Genomic DNA, 14,321 nt, shown 5'->3' with positions numbered 1-14,321 from the left:
CAGGGGTCTCTGTCTGCAGAGGCACGGCTGTGCGCTCACTGTCTACACAGATTTGGGTGGTAGAAGAATAAATTGGTTATATTTAAATTCATGTTTCATGCTCGACATTTCATTTTTTAGTGTTCTCTGTAGGAATGTCTGTGATTTATGACTGGGTATCCTGGTGCTCTATAAGGTAATCATTTACTATGCTTTAAAAGTTAATACAATCTAATATGTAATGAAAAAATGTGTTGAAAAATGCTTTGTTTTGGCCTTTCTGTCTCCCAAATTTCCTTGGGGGGGAGAAGTTCAACCCCCCCAAACTCCCCCTAGTAGTGGTTGCTGACTGCGCTTGCTCGCTACATACCATGAGGGGGCTGGTCTCACTTTTACTTTGTTCTCTCTGATTCACTACGTGTGTCTATTTTTGGTGCTCTCTGAAAGAATGTCTATGGGTACATATGACTGGGTGGGTAACCTGATGTTCTTTATGGTCATCATCTACTATTTACTGTGCTTTGAAAGTTGATACAATTTGAATATGTAATGAAAAATGTGCTGTAAAATTCACTATCATGTGACCTGACAGCCATCTGTAATTTGAAATGTGAAGACAACACAAGGGGTGAATCTGTGGCGCTATCATTTTTCAGACCATTTACTTCTGTCACTCCCATCAGAGTACAGGAAGGGGGGCGGGGGCTATATTTGGCTGCCCTCTATTGGGCATTTATGTGCTATTGAACTGAGACCTTTATTTGGAATAGCTTGTAGGAGCACCTCCCTCCGATGTCCAAGCCTGGGTGGAAGGCTCAACTACGGTGTCATTGTCACACGACTCCACCATGGTGGAGAGCTGCCTGGCAGAAACGCATCCACCAGTTAAATCAGGTTAAACCGCCAGGCACGCCCTGAAATGAGGGGGAAGCCGGACTCGGAGCGGAGGAGGTCCATGCGGTAAGTCATGAGGGGGTGACACCATGAGTTACCCGCACTGGGTGACACCAACCGTAGTGACACCACTGCTCAGAGGTAGAGTGCATGTGCAGTTAAAAACCCAAGACAGCAGTCTTTTATTTGAAGCAATTTAAGCATTTGCAGAAAAATAATTCTAAATTCATCCTGCACGAAAACGCTTATTAAAGTAAGTAATCACAGCATACGTTCTGTGTCTACAAAATTTCTAGACATAGAATACATATTTTCTGAGATGTAAGTTATCCTGCATGGACATATGTTTGATGCCTAGAAAGCAAGTTTCCAATTTAAGTGGACAACTTGCTTTTTAGACACAGAAGTATTTGCTAGATCAGAAACATGGGTCTTGTTTGCTTCTGAGCGAGGCAGAATTTAGAATTCTGCCCGCTAATGTGATCTGCACTGTGCACTGTACTGAGAGGCCAAGAACTGGATGACAATGTAGTTAACAGATTTTTGACCCACTGACAATCATACATAATAGGCTTTTGTGAAACTGGTATTTTGAACTCACGTTTGAAAGTGCTTTCATGCATGATAGTGAAGAAAATGGAGTTGTGGTGAAATAAAATAATTGCCTTAGATCACACAATTTAAGTGGGGAAGCTGTGATTTATCCGGGTTTATGGTTTCACTTTGTACAAACCAGCACTAAATAGGTATCTATTGATCTTTCACTATGATAAAGCTTTATTTTGAACCACAATGTACAGTTTTTTTATAGCTCAAACTCCACCCAAAGGCATTGAAACACTTTACATGAGCATCAACTACATTAAACAAGGTCAAATATATTTTTCATAGGCACATGGGAGAGAGATTAAGTGACTTGCCAGAATCACAGGGGTGCTTATTTACAAGCCCCTTGTGCCACTTTTGCGTCATTTTTAACATGGGAAAAGTGACGTATGGGTGGTGCAAGGGCCTTGTAAATTAGCCCCAGGATATTTAGCCAAAGCCAAGAACTGAACCTGGTTCCCCAGTTCCAAAATCGGCAGTTTTGACCTTAACACAACATTGGGGCATATTATCAAGGACAATATCGCCGCTTTTGCGGCACTTTTTGCCAAAAAAGTGGCAATATTTTTATCGCCCTATTAGCAAGCAAGCGCTAACATGCGTTAGCGCAAGCTTTCAGGCACTTTTTCTATTGCCTTGCATGTCAGCGATATTTATTGCTACTGACATGCAAGGTAGGCGTTCCTTACTTAAACTCCATGAAAATAGTCGCAAACTCAACATCGCCCTATTATCAATGCGGCCCCTGACCCGCGATGCGATAATAAAACTCGCGCTAACCGTGGTTATCGCGGAAATTTTATTCCTGTTGAAAACCTGACTTAACCATCTTTCCAATGGGAGGTGGATTGATGGGTTAAGTCTACACTTGCGTATTAGCAAGCTTTTTCTTATCGCTATATTTTTATCGCAGGATTTCTCCCGCTATCGCAGGTTATCACCCCTATTGTTGGATTTTACATCGCCTATTGGCAACGTGTTGATAATACGCCGCTAAGAGGGTTATGTAATCCAACGATAAGAAAAACCTCGAAAAACCTAGAAAAATAATTAAATAAGCGGGGTATGCACCCGCATTTGAAACTAAGGCAACAAGCGGGGTGGGCACCCGCAAAGCTCAGAAGGAGGTGGGAACCCCTACGAGGGGGATTCCCTCAGCCAGGGCTGCAGCACAGCGCTGCCCAGCCCCCAGGCTCTCCCTCTCCTAGGCAAAAGCTCCAGATAAAGTGGTCCCAGGGCGCTGGAAGGCTGTAGCAAGCCTTGGCAAAGTCAAAGGGAAGAAAAAGGTCCAAGAGGTCCCGGAGGCATCAGGGGGCAAAGTAGAGCCCAGGGGCCAGCGCACAGGGCCCTCCAGCAGGGAGGCAGCCCCCATGGCGGTCCCTCCTGGGCCCCGCCAGCAGCAATCCCCCCCCTGTCAGGATCCAAAAGAGAACATTTTACATGGGGTCACAGCCCCTGCTTTTATACAGCATTTTCCTTTGTCTACAACTGTAGGGCAAGGGGAGAACCAGATACAACTGGTTCAGGAGTACTTTGTTTTGCTCAGCTCCCCTCTCTATTCACAGGGCAGACCAGGGACACACCACGGGAGGTGGAGCCAGCATTGTGGAGGGAAGGCCCAGCCCTATTCAGGTCCCAGGTGCAACTCCTCCCTCCCATCTACATGCAGATCTCTCCATTCACCACCGGGCAGACTCACCCTGGCTCTTGGAATTCCCCAGCCCTCTCAGCTCCTGTCAATCACAAGCCAGACATGCACTCCACATCAGGAAGGCAAACACACAGTACACAGAAAGGCCAACTTCTAGAAGTGGCACTTCTCCACTAGTCACCATAAATCTGCGCACACCATTGCGCAGGATTTATCCTTATGAGTCCGCACATACTAAACTCGACCCTGCACTCCACTCACATCAGGAATTACCATGGACAGACATATCCCCCATACATTCCTATGGGAGGGCAGGCCAATCTCACCATACGCACTCAGAGAGCACACGCACTTTACACTGGGCCACAGTGCTTTGGTGCGCAGAGGACAAAAATCACTACCAATATGTCAGAGCTTAAGGCAAAAAGTTCAGGGGTGAACCGGCCAGAAGGGCCAAGTCCAACAGGCCCCCACAGCAACTACAGGCCTACCTTGGATTCAACAGCGACACAATGCAGTACTTACTATATCCAGGTGAGTTCTCGCTTCTGAGTAGAGCTGTTAGGAGTGGGAGAGGAAGGTCCCTTTAACATAACAGTTATCTACGAGTCAGTCTCCATATCACACACCATAAAGATGGCGTCAAGCAAAGCTAAAGCTTGAAAACAGCATCCATAAACAAATGCTTGGCGCCTACAAGATGGACACCCCACCGCTAATCAGACACTGATCCTAAACCACATGCACTTAAAGCATCAAAAGGCACAAATCTTCCAGCCCCACTAACCAAAGAGGATATACAAACTCTTGTGGTAGAATTTCGCAAAGTTACCCCTTCAGTCTGACAAAATTTCAACAAGTCACTTTCAGCGTTGGACAATTTCCTGTAAAACACTGAACTGAGGTTGGACAATAGAGAAAACAATATAGTAGACGAAGCACATGAATACGACGAGCACTATGACCTCCTCCTCGGATTCCTTCACTACCACCCAGCAAAAGCACCCCTCCTCTCTCAATAGTCCCTCTCTCAAATACATTTCATTTCTTTAAAAGAGCTGGGAACTGCTGGCTTTACTTATCCACTCACTTGTCCACATATAATACCGATCTGTTCTTTGCAGCATGCATATTAACCCTCTACGCTACTTTTTGGTGAGTTAAAACTGCCCCTATATAAAACTCCTATCTCTCTCTCTAGCAGGAAAATTATTCACAAGAATGATCATGACATTTTTATTGTTGCCTGAAAGCTGAATGCACAAGCAACTCTGCCGCAGGTGGTTCTAAATAGTATGATATTGCTACACTCAGCGCCCAGTGCAGCTGCACCGGTCGCACCACACTAGTGCCTGCCCTGATTATAGCAAACGTGGAACAACAAAATTGAGTAATGCAAGATAAAATCAATGATCTGGAGAATTGATAACGATGAAATCATATTCGAAACAGTCATCAGTAAGCACTCCTTAAAAAGGACTCTGAAAGCTGTCATACAGGAACTGTGTGTCAAACTGCTTCACTCACCTCTCAACAGGACCGTACGTCTGGACCGGACACATAGGGCCTCATTTATGAAAAGTGATGCATCGCTGCAAGAAAACAGCGATGCGTCACTTTTCATTGCGCCCTCCTTGCGACACCAATGATGCGTCATATTTACAGTATGATGCATCATGTCGCAAGGAGTCCGTATCTGTAGACGCAAAAATGACGCATTGCTGGAGTGTGTCACAAAAGTGACGCAACGCTAGCAGTGGTTCATTACACATGGGGAAGTCCCATGTGAAATGTGCCTGCGTCAGTCTTACGCGTCAGTCTTACGCCTGCGTCACTTCTATGACACTTTCTTGCGTCGAAACGCCCCCCCTACATACATTGTGGCAGATTTACATACCCCCTGCGCAACCAGTACATCACTTTTTGTGACGTATTGGTGGCGCAGGGGGCTCCTCCATATTTACAAGGAGAGGAAAAGCCACCCTGCGTGACTTTTACTCTCCTTGTAATACGGTCCCTTCACACGCAGCACTTTGCGTTCAAGGGGCGTTTCATGGGTGTTGCTGTGGGTGTTCCCACGCAACACCCATGGAACAAGACACATCTCCACATTTATGAAAAATCGTAAATCTGGAGATGCGTGTGAATGGTACGCCACCCTATAGGTGGCGTCATGAGGCTCAACGAGGAGAAATGTTTTAATTTAACCTAGTTTTTTCCTCTTTCAATGTATGCTGCATTCTACAGCACGCATTGAAAGAGAAAAATGCCTCTGGTGATTGTTTTTGTGCAGGAAGGTGCCCCTTCCTGCACAAAAACAATCTCCCCACGACGCAGGCATCCTTACACCATTGGGCAAGGTTGCCTGTGCCAGCGCATGGCTGCAGCTTGTGTGCTGGCGCAGGGGGAAGCACAGAGATGCGACATATTCTTGTAAATATGTTGCATCCCTGTGCTTCGGAAGTGCTGCAGCGTGGTGCAGCCAAAGGGCTTGCGGTGCCAGGCTGCGGCACTTCCTCGTAGATCTGCCCCTACATACCTGGCGCACGTATAATGTGGCGCAGGGGTTTACAAAGTGATGCATCTACCTAAATGCGTCACTTTGTAAATATGGTGCAACAAGGCACATTGTTTGCTCCGCTGGTCGCAAGGGCTCATAAGTAAGCCCCCTAGACTTTACTCATCCTACCAACAAGAACGCAGTTTCCTGCCAGACGTCCACACCCACCTCCACTTCTACCAAGAAAAAGAAAAGATTTTTGCTGAAGCCTGGAAACAAGACCGGGCTCTTTAGCGGCGACACTGTTACTCTCTTCCAGGAAGGCTTCCCATGTACACTGGCATAGCACGAGGAATATAGAGACATCACTTCAGACCCATAGGAGAAAGGCATTCCTTATTGCTAGAGTTATCACTTTTGCTCTCCTTGTAATACGGTCCCTTCACACGCAGCACTTTGCGTTCAAGGGGCGTTTCATGGGTGTTGCTGTGGGTGTTCCCACGCAACACCCATGGAACAAGACACATCTCCACATTTATGAAAAATCGTAAATCTGGAGATGCGTGTGAATGCTACGCCACCCTATAGGTGGCGTCATGAGGCTCAACGAGGAGAAATGTTTTAATTTAACCTAGTTTTTTCCTCTTTCAATGTATGCTGCATTCTACAGCACGCATTGAAAGAGAAAAATGCCTCTGGTGATTGTTTTTGTGCAGGAAGGTGCCCCTTCCTGCACAAAAACAATCTCCCCACGACGCAGGCATCCTTACACCATTGGGCAAGGTTGCCTGTGCCAGCGCATGGCTGCAGCTTGTGTGCTGGCGCAGGGGGAAGCACAGAGATGTGACATATTCTTGTAAATATGTTGCATCCCTGTGCTTCGGAAGTGCTGCAGCGTGGTGCAGCCAAAGGGCTTGCGGTGCCAGGCTGCGGCACTTCCTCGTAGATCTGCCCCTACATACCTGGCGCACGTATAATGTGGCGCAGGGGTTTACAAAGTGATGCATCTACCTAAATGCGTCACTTTGTAAATATGGTGCAACAAGGCACATTGTTTGCTCCGCTGGTCGCAAGGGCTCATAAGTAAGCCCCCTAGACTTTACTCATCCTACCAACAAGAACGCAGTTTCCTGCCAGACGTCCACACCCACCTCCACTTCTACCAAGAAAAAGAAAAGATTTTTGCTGAAGCCTGGAAACAAGACCGGGCTCTTTAGCGGCGACACTGTTACTCTCTTCCAGGAAGGCTTCCCATGTACACTGGCATAGCACGAGGAATATAGAGACATCACTTCAGACCCATAGGAGAAAGGCATTCCTTATTGCTAGAGTTATCACTTTTGCCTCCACCTTACAATAAACACTCAATGCTATATTCATCAGATTGGTCCATGAGACTCAGTCTGCACTAGGCATGAATGCAGCATCTGAAGCGCCTCAACTTGATCAGGATTGGCCGCCGCCAATCACACCAAGACCTCAAAGAGAGCTGTATAAGACAACAACTAGAAAAGGAAATGTGACCACAGTCCTCAGATGAAGATTGATGATTTAGTAATCTACTCCCTTTAAAAGAATGGAACTCTCCAGTTACCACACCAATCTATGTTGACATTTCATGTGGCAGAGTGCCACTACGAGGAGTTCCACGGAGTTGGAAAAAACTTAGTGGAACTCCGCTTCGTTCCCCTCCACCCTCCCTAATTTAATCATAACAAGAAAAAAGGCACTTACCTGCAGCGGCGTCTCCGGTCTGCCCTCCTCCTCGCCGTGGTCTCTCTCTCCTCCTAGTCCACGCAAACCCCTACATTGTTCTTCTCACGCCCGCGCATGCGCACAAGACTTACAGCGTAGGGGTTTGCGTGGACGAGAATGGGGAGGATGTGGAGGAGAGAGAGACCACGGCGAGGAGGACGACAGCCCAGAGACGCCACAGCAGGTAAATGCCTTTTTTTGTTATTGATCCAGCGCGAGACTGGGAATGGAGAATAACATTTACCGATATCCTCCCTGCGTCGCAGACCCGACGTCACACTAGCTCATTTACACACACATTCATTGGTGGGGCCCATAACACCAACACTCATACGTCTCTCTCACTAGTCTGCTTACAGGAGGGATGAGTAATTCAAGCGCTGGACATGTGGGGGGAATACCTTATAACCTATAGGGAGAGAGAAAAGTTATTTTACATAATATACATTAACATCCTTCGCCTATAGATCCCTAGTCTCAAACATCAAGGCACTCCACCCACTTGGTCAACGGACCAATTTAGTTGGATTGGTTGATGGTGATTTAGATGCAGCTAAAACACATTTTAAGACTCAGAATCTGTATTTCCCTTAATGAAACCACTAACTCATATTTCTTGTTAATCAATATTTGTTTATCTAAATTTTCATAATGATTAATATTTGCATTTGCCCTCCCTATTCTACTACCCTTTTTTATAATAAATTAAGTCAAAGAAGATACAATTTTAAACTTTAGAACAGTCGTGAATGGCTGGTTAAGATCGTCCGACTTCCATTCCCAGATTCTTAGTACAGTTCGAGGGGTGAGGTCATTGGTCAGTGAAGTGTCGGCTTTTTCCGGTTTACTGTAAGGTTGATTGTTCCCCTGTCTTGGCGAATGTCCCGTTTCGTATCCTTGACCGGGGACACGCTGTGCAAAGGTCGCTTATGAGGTTTAGGAGATTTCTCGCACATGCGCAGCTGATTCCGCGCCTCATGGGACAGTGGCCACTTCTGCGTGTGGTGACAGCGGCCATATTGGATTTAGGCCCAGATGCCAAATTAAGCGAAACAAACACAAAAGAATAATTAATTCATAGAAATTGAGATTCTAATGTTAACCCCTTGCTAATCCCTCTATGTGCTTCTATTTATCTAGCATATAGCGTATAGCGACATTTAAAGCAATTATATTCACCTTTTTCGATCCTCCTCGAGGGTGCAACATCACAAAGCAACATATATCATGCAGTATTCTATTACCACATATACTATTGTTAATATGCGTACAAATTTTAGTTATAAGATTTATTTAGCCATGCAAATAGCAAATCCCATGTATAGTTTAAGTTTTAATATTGTTGATTAGTATACATGCAATACTTGTTTAATAATATTATAATTAATAGATTATATAATTAGTATTTTCATGCAGAAATAGAGGAGGTATACAAAATTTTGCACTACCTGCTCTATCATTATAATTAAATTAGGGAGGATGGAGGGGCCTGCTAACGGAGTGGGAGTTTTGCCTGAACTCTGTGTTCTCAACGGAGCATGGAGTAGGCAAAACTCCGTAAACTCCACTGGCAGAGCGGAGTTCTCAGCCAGGGGTTAATTTCAAGGCTGGACTTCAGTAACCACCAGTAAGTGAAGCAGGGGGAAGCCCCAGTTTCTTGATGGAGTTTCTGGACCGCCACCTCCGCGCCCCATTAGTCTGGTGGTCCTCAGATCGTCAGACTCGTAATTAGGCCCTTAGTCATTACCACTCTTTAAAATATATAAAATAGATCTTAGATACAGCGGCCAATAATTTGATAGCTACTCCAGAGATCTTAAACACCTTTATTGCCTTTTATTCATCCTTCTTCACGGGCAACCTCTGGATGCACGCAAACAAGATGGATATCTCCAAACCTATTCCCTGCTAGATCCAGATGATTTGGCAGAACTTAAAGAAGAGACCACAATTCAAGAAGTTAGGAGCACCATACAGTGTATGCCAAGATGCAAGGTCCTAGAGCCGGTTGGTTTTATGGCCTCAGTCTATAAAACCTATTCCTCCCTCCTAGCTCATCCTTTTGTAAATGTTTTCAATTTTTTCCCACATATGAAATAGTGTCAGATACCATGTTTCCATCTCGTCTGACACTGCTCCTCAAACCTAATATGGACCTGAGCTTGCAGCGCCTACTGCCCGATCGTCGTATTAAATTGTGATTTTAAAACCTTTACTACTATTTTGGTAGCAAGGCTCCACAATAAGTGGCCCCAACTAATCTCACCTCAACAGGCATTTTTTTCCCTCCAGAATAGACAAGCAGGAGACTATAAAAGGTTAGCAGTGGCCCTGATAAACACGGACGAGCTACAATTGCAACTAATGGTTCTTCTAACACTGGATGCAGAGAACGTCTTTGACATGGTCGACTGGGAATACTTACAAAAAATACTCTACAAAATCCACCTCAGCCCAATAAGGAACACATTTTTTAGAGCTAACTACGAGCATCTCTCAAGCAAAGTTAAGAATAATGGGGAAAACTCTGCTGACATCCCAATTATGAGAGCAACCAGAGAGGGTTTCCCCCTATTTCTTCTGATATTCACGGTCACAATGAAACCTTTAGTTCATCTCTTTGCAAATAACCCCTCCAGTAGGGGTATCAGGGTTACAAATGTGGAGCACACATCAGCACGTGTCGTCAACGATATTTTCTGTTTTATATCTTCCTGTGAAACCTCACTACCAGCACTACAAGAAGAACTCATACAGTTTAAGGAGATATCAGGGTACAAATTAAACCACTCCAAATCATAAGGTTTGGTAATCACAGGCCCCTGATGCGTTCGTTACCCACAGGTCAATTTCGCCATAACCACATCACTATATGACCTCAACGTCCCTTCAATACTTCAAACACTTTGCAAGGACTTGTATAGATGTGGAAAGCTAGAGATTTTGTGGCTGGGCAGGTTAGCTAACCTAAAAATAAACTTTCTACCTAGGCTACTGTATCTATCTCAGACACTGCAGCTCTGATTTTAGAAACCAATATTAATACAAATCCAAAGAAGATGTTAAATTTCGTATGGCGCATTAGGGCTCAAAAGTCCTAAAGGCAACACTGCACAGTGTCACGTCTGAGGGGGGCATGGGCCTTCATAGTATTAAGGCTTACATCCAAGCTTTCTAGATAGAACTGCCTGGCTCTGAAATGGAATTTTAATCCATACAACAAACCGTGGATTGAGGAGTAACAGTCCTAAACTAAAATCCCAATTCAACATTTACTCTGGCCAAAGGCTTCTCCCAGGCCTCAATCCATATCTATTCGACTATTATATTGACAACAAATAAAGAGGTAAAAGGGCTCAACTTCCCACGCATCCCTACTGACAGCATTACTTTGCAACCTTGACTTCACTCCTGGTCTGACCGACCCAGGCTATTGGATTTGGAACTAATCCAAGTTAGCACTCTTGAGAGACCTTTTTCAAGGATGATATCCTCTTAATAAGGGAAGAGATAAGGGAAAACTTGGGAGTCAACGAAATACTTTAATTCTGTCTCACCAGGCCCTATAGAGGGTCAGCAGTGGGAAAATACGATTAGATGGGAGAGGGAGAACACATATAGAGAAACCCCTCTTCACAGGCATTGTACACGGCAAAGGCATTACTTGGTGTTACAGGTATGTTGGACTTGGGCCTTTTTTGCAGGGTTCTCTCCAAACTTTTTGCTTCTTCCGCCTATTTTTTCCTGACCTGTTGTTGTTGGTTTTAGGACTCTGGGCACTTTACCACTACTAATCAGTGCTAAAGTGCATATTCTCCCTGTGTAAATTGTGAACATGATTTGTTATCCATGATTGGCATATTTGATTTACTGGTAAGCTCATAGTAAAGTGTACTGAGAGTGCCAGGGCCTGTCAATCAAATGCTACTTGTGGGCCTGCAGCACTGATTGTGCCACCCACATAAGTAGCTCTGAAAAGGTAACTCAGACCTGCCACTGCAGTGTCTGAGCGCAGTTGTTAACTGCCATGTCGACTTGGCAAGTGTCTTGTTTACAGGCCCTACCCTTCCCTTTTCTTAAATGTTAGTCACCCCTAAGGTAGGCCCAAGGAACTCCTGTGGGCAGGGTGCAGTGTATGTGAAAGGTAGGAAATGTACTGCTGTGTGTGACATGTCCTAATAGTGAAATACTGCCAATTTTGTTTGTCACTATTGAAAGGCTATCTTGCCCCATAGGATAGAATGGGAGTTTATTTATAACATCTTATAAATATAACTTCCTATTAGGACAAGATAGAGAAATAAAGTTTAGGCTCTCTGAACTAATAACACATCTTTTAGTAAAGATGGTTTTTAAATTTTGTGTTTGAAAGTGACACTTAGAAAATAGGCATTTTCTTGTTTAACCATTATGTGTACCTCTGCCTGTTTGTGTATTGACTGTCTGGTTTCGGAGTGACAGGGGCTGGGGAGGTGCATTCTCGCAGACAGCCACAGGGGAAGGAGGGTTGATGTGTGTCCTGCCTTTCCTGAATGAGTCAGGGCTGGGCTGAATAGACCTGGGCTGCATTGAAGTGTAGGGGGAGAAGTTCTCACTAGCAGCTGAATAGGCCCAGTCTGCATTTAGAGTGGTGGTAGGAGATTTCCCTTGCATCTGAATAGACCTGTTTGCCTTACACAAGGCTGTCTCCTCCTTCTGCCGGGCAGCTGCACAAGAGAGAACAGAACTGGTTTGGACTGGGCTCAGATACCCTTGCACAAAGAGAACAAAGGCATTTTGGGGTATACATATTAGACCTAAACACCCTGAAATTTAGATTACTTCTGGAATCAGAAGGAACCTTTACTAAGAAGAAGAGCTGGAGAAACTGGAGAGAAGTACTGCCCCTTTGCTGTGTGTCTGGAGTGGCCTGCAGTAGCCAAGGAAAGGAAATGGACTTTGCTGTGTGCTGTGTCCCCTGCTTGAAGAAGATCTCCAAGGGCTTGAGTAGAGCTTGCTTCCTGTTTTGAAGTCTCAGGGACACAAAGACTTCATCCCCAGCTCCCCTGAACTTCCTCGCTGGACGTTCTGACCTGCCAGGAGGTGCCTGTGACTGTCTTGGGCCTCTGGAGGTTGTTTCTGCTGTTGGGAGCTGGAAATACAACACAACTACAAGAAAATCGACGCATCGCTCTTCTTGTAGCAGTTTTCCCGATGCAGCACTGCGTTGTGAGTAGAATCTCCATGCATCACCGTGCCCCTTCCGAAACCGGTGCAGCGCTTATCGCCGCTGCATGAACCAACGCATCGAGGGATCGCTGTTGAAGAAACTGACGCAGCGCCGCTCGACGCCGCCGCATCGATCGTCGTCGCATCCTCGATTTCCTTGCATCGTACCTGTGCGGCAAGTTTTCCCGGCGCATCACCTGCAGATTAGAGTCACCTCAGAATCGATGCATCGCTTTCCCCCTACAGACCGACCCAACGCACTGCTCTCCTGCGTGCAGAAGAACTGTCGCATTGCATCCTCAAGGTCTCAGGAAACAAAGCATCTCATTGTTTTTCGATACCTCTCATCGCTGCAGCTGTTTGGCCTTGTGAATTTTGTCGCAACAGCAGGTACTTTGAGAGAAATCACTCATCCATAGTTTTCTATGGACCAAGTTGCTTAAAACCTTTTCAAAGTCATTTTAATAATACTTGTATGTTGGATTTTTGTCGTTTTGGTCTTGTTGAGTTTAGATAAAGAGACTTTTTTTTTCCTAAACTGGTGTGGTGTCCATTTGTGGTGTTTTTTGAGTACTAATACTTTACACATTGCCTTTTGGATAAGTTTGTCTGCTCGTGCCAAGCTACCCAGGGGGTGAGCAGGAGTTATCCAAAGTGTGTATCCCCCTTACTCTGATTAGAATCATGGGTCCCTATTTGTACAAAAGTACCTACCTCTGCCAACTAGAGACCCCCATTGCTAACAAGGTACTTTCAGGAACTTAGGCCAAAAGCCGAACATAAATAGGAACTAACTTGAACATGGGATCTCGATACAGAAATTGCAGGTGACACTTGGACATAGAAATGCATCCAAACTGTTAACCAGATGGTACCTTCCCCCAACCAGATAGATTGAAAGCCATGCTTGAGCGCCCAGATCACTGCAGAAAAGTATGTGGGATCACTACTGCATATTTGGTGGTCATGTATTCACATCCAGACCTATTTGCAAGAAACCCTTTCCCACATTAGATCAATAACAGGTGTCTCACTGTCACTGCACCCTTTGATGGTCTTGACTAGGGGACCACAGGGACAGTAACATAAGCCCCCTGACCACCCAAATGGGGAAATCAATCATGCTCTTCCTTCTACCAGCCCGGTGAGCATTGGCTCAAATGTCGATGCAAACAGCAGCCCACTCCATAAGTCAGTTGGGGGCACGAAATGGTTGAAATGTGCTTTGGTAACGATATCAGCATTTAGTGGTGCAGGATTACTTTTTAGAGTGGCGGTGCTGCAATTAGTGTTATATCACTGAAGTGATAGGGCCCGATTCACAGAACTAACTTAAGACAAAATCCTAAACTTACTACCATTTTGGTATTCACAGAATGCACCTAATGCTTTTGGTATTCACAGAATGCACTTACTACTTTTGGTATTCACAGAATGGATTTCCGACTATTAACTTTACGTCCGCACTCGGGCCGAAAATTCTGGCCCGGAGGCGGAGCTTCCGGCCCAGAGGCAGAGCTTCCGGCCCGGAGGCGGGGCTTCCGGGCCAGAGGCGGAGCTTCCGGCCCAGAGGTGGAGATTTTGGCCATGACTAAATCTCCGCCACTGGCCGGAATCCCCAACTCCGGCCCGGAAGCTCCGCCTCTGGCCCGGAAGCCCCGCCTCCGGCCCAGAAGCCCTGCCTCCGGACCAGAAGCTCCACCTCCGGGCCAGAATTTCCGGCCCGAG

Source organism: Triturus cristatus, chromosome 6 (genome assembly GCF_964204655.1).
Source record: "Triturus cristatus chromosome 6, aTriCri1.1, whole genome shotgun sequence".
Classification (NCBI taxonomy): Eukaryota; Metazoa; Chordata; class Amphibia; order Caudata; family Salamandridae; genus Triturus; species Triturus cristatus.
Note: the sequence above shows the minus strand (reverse complement) of the source record.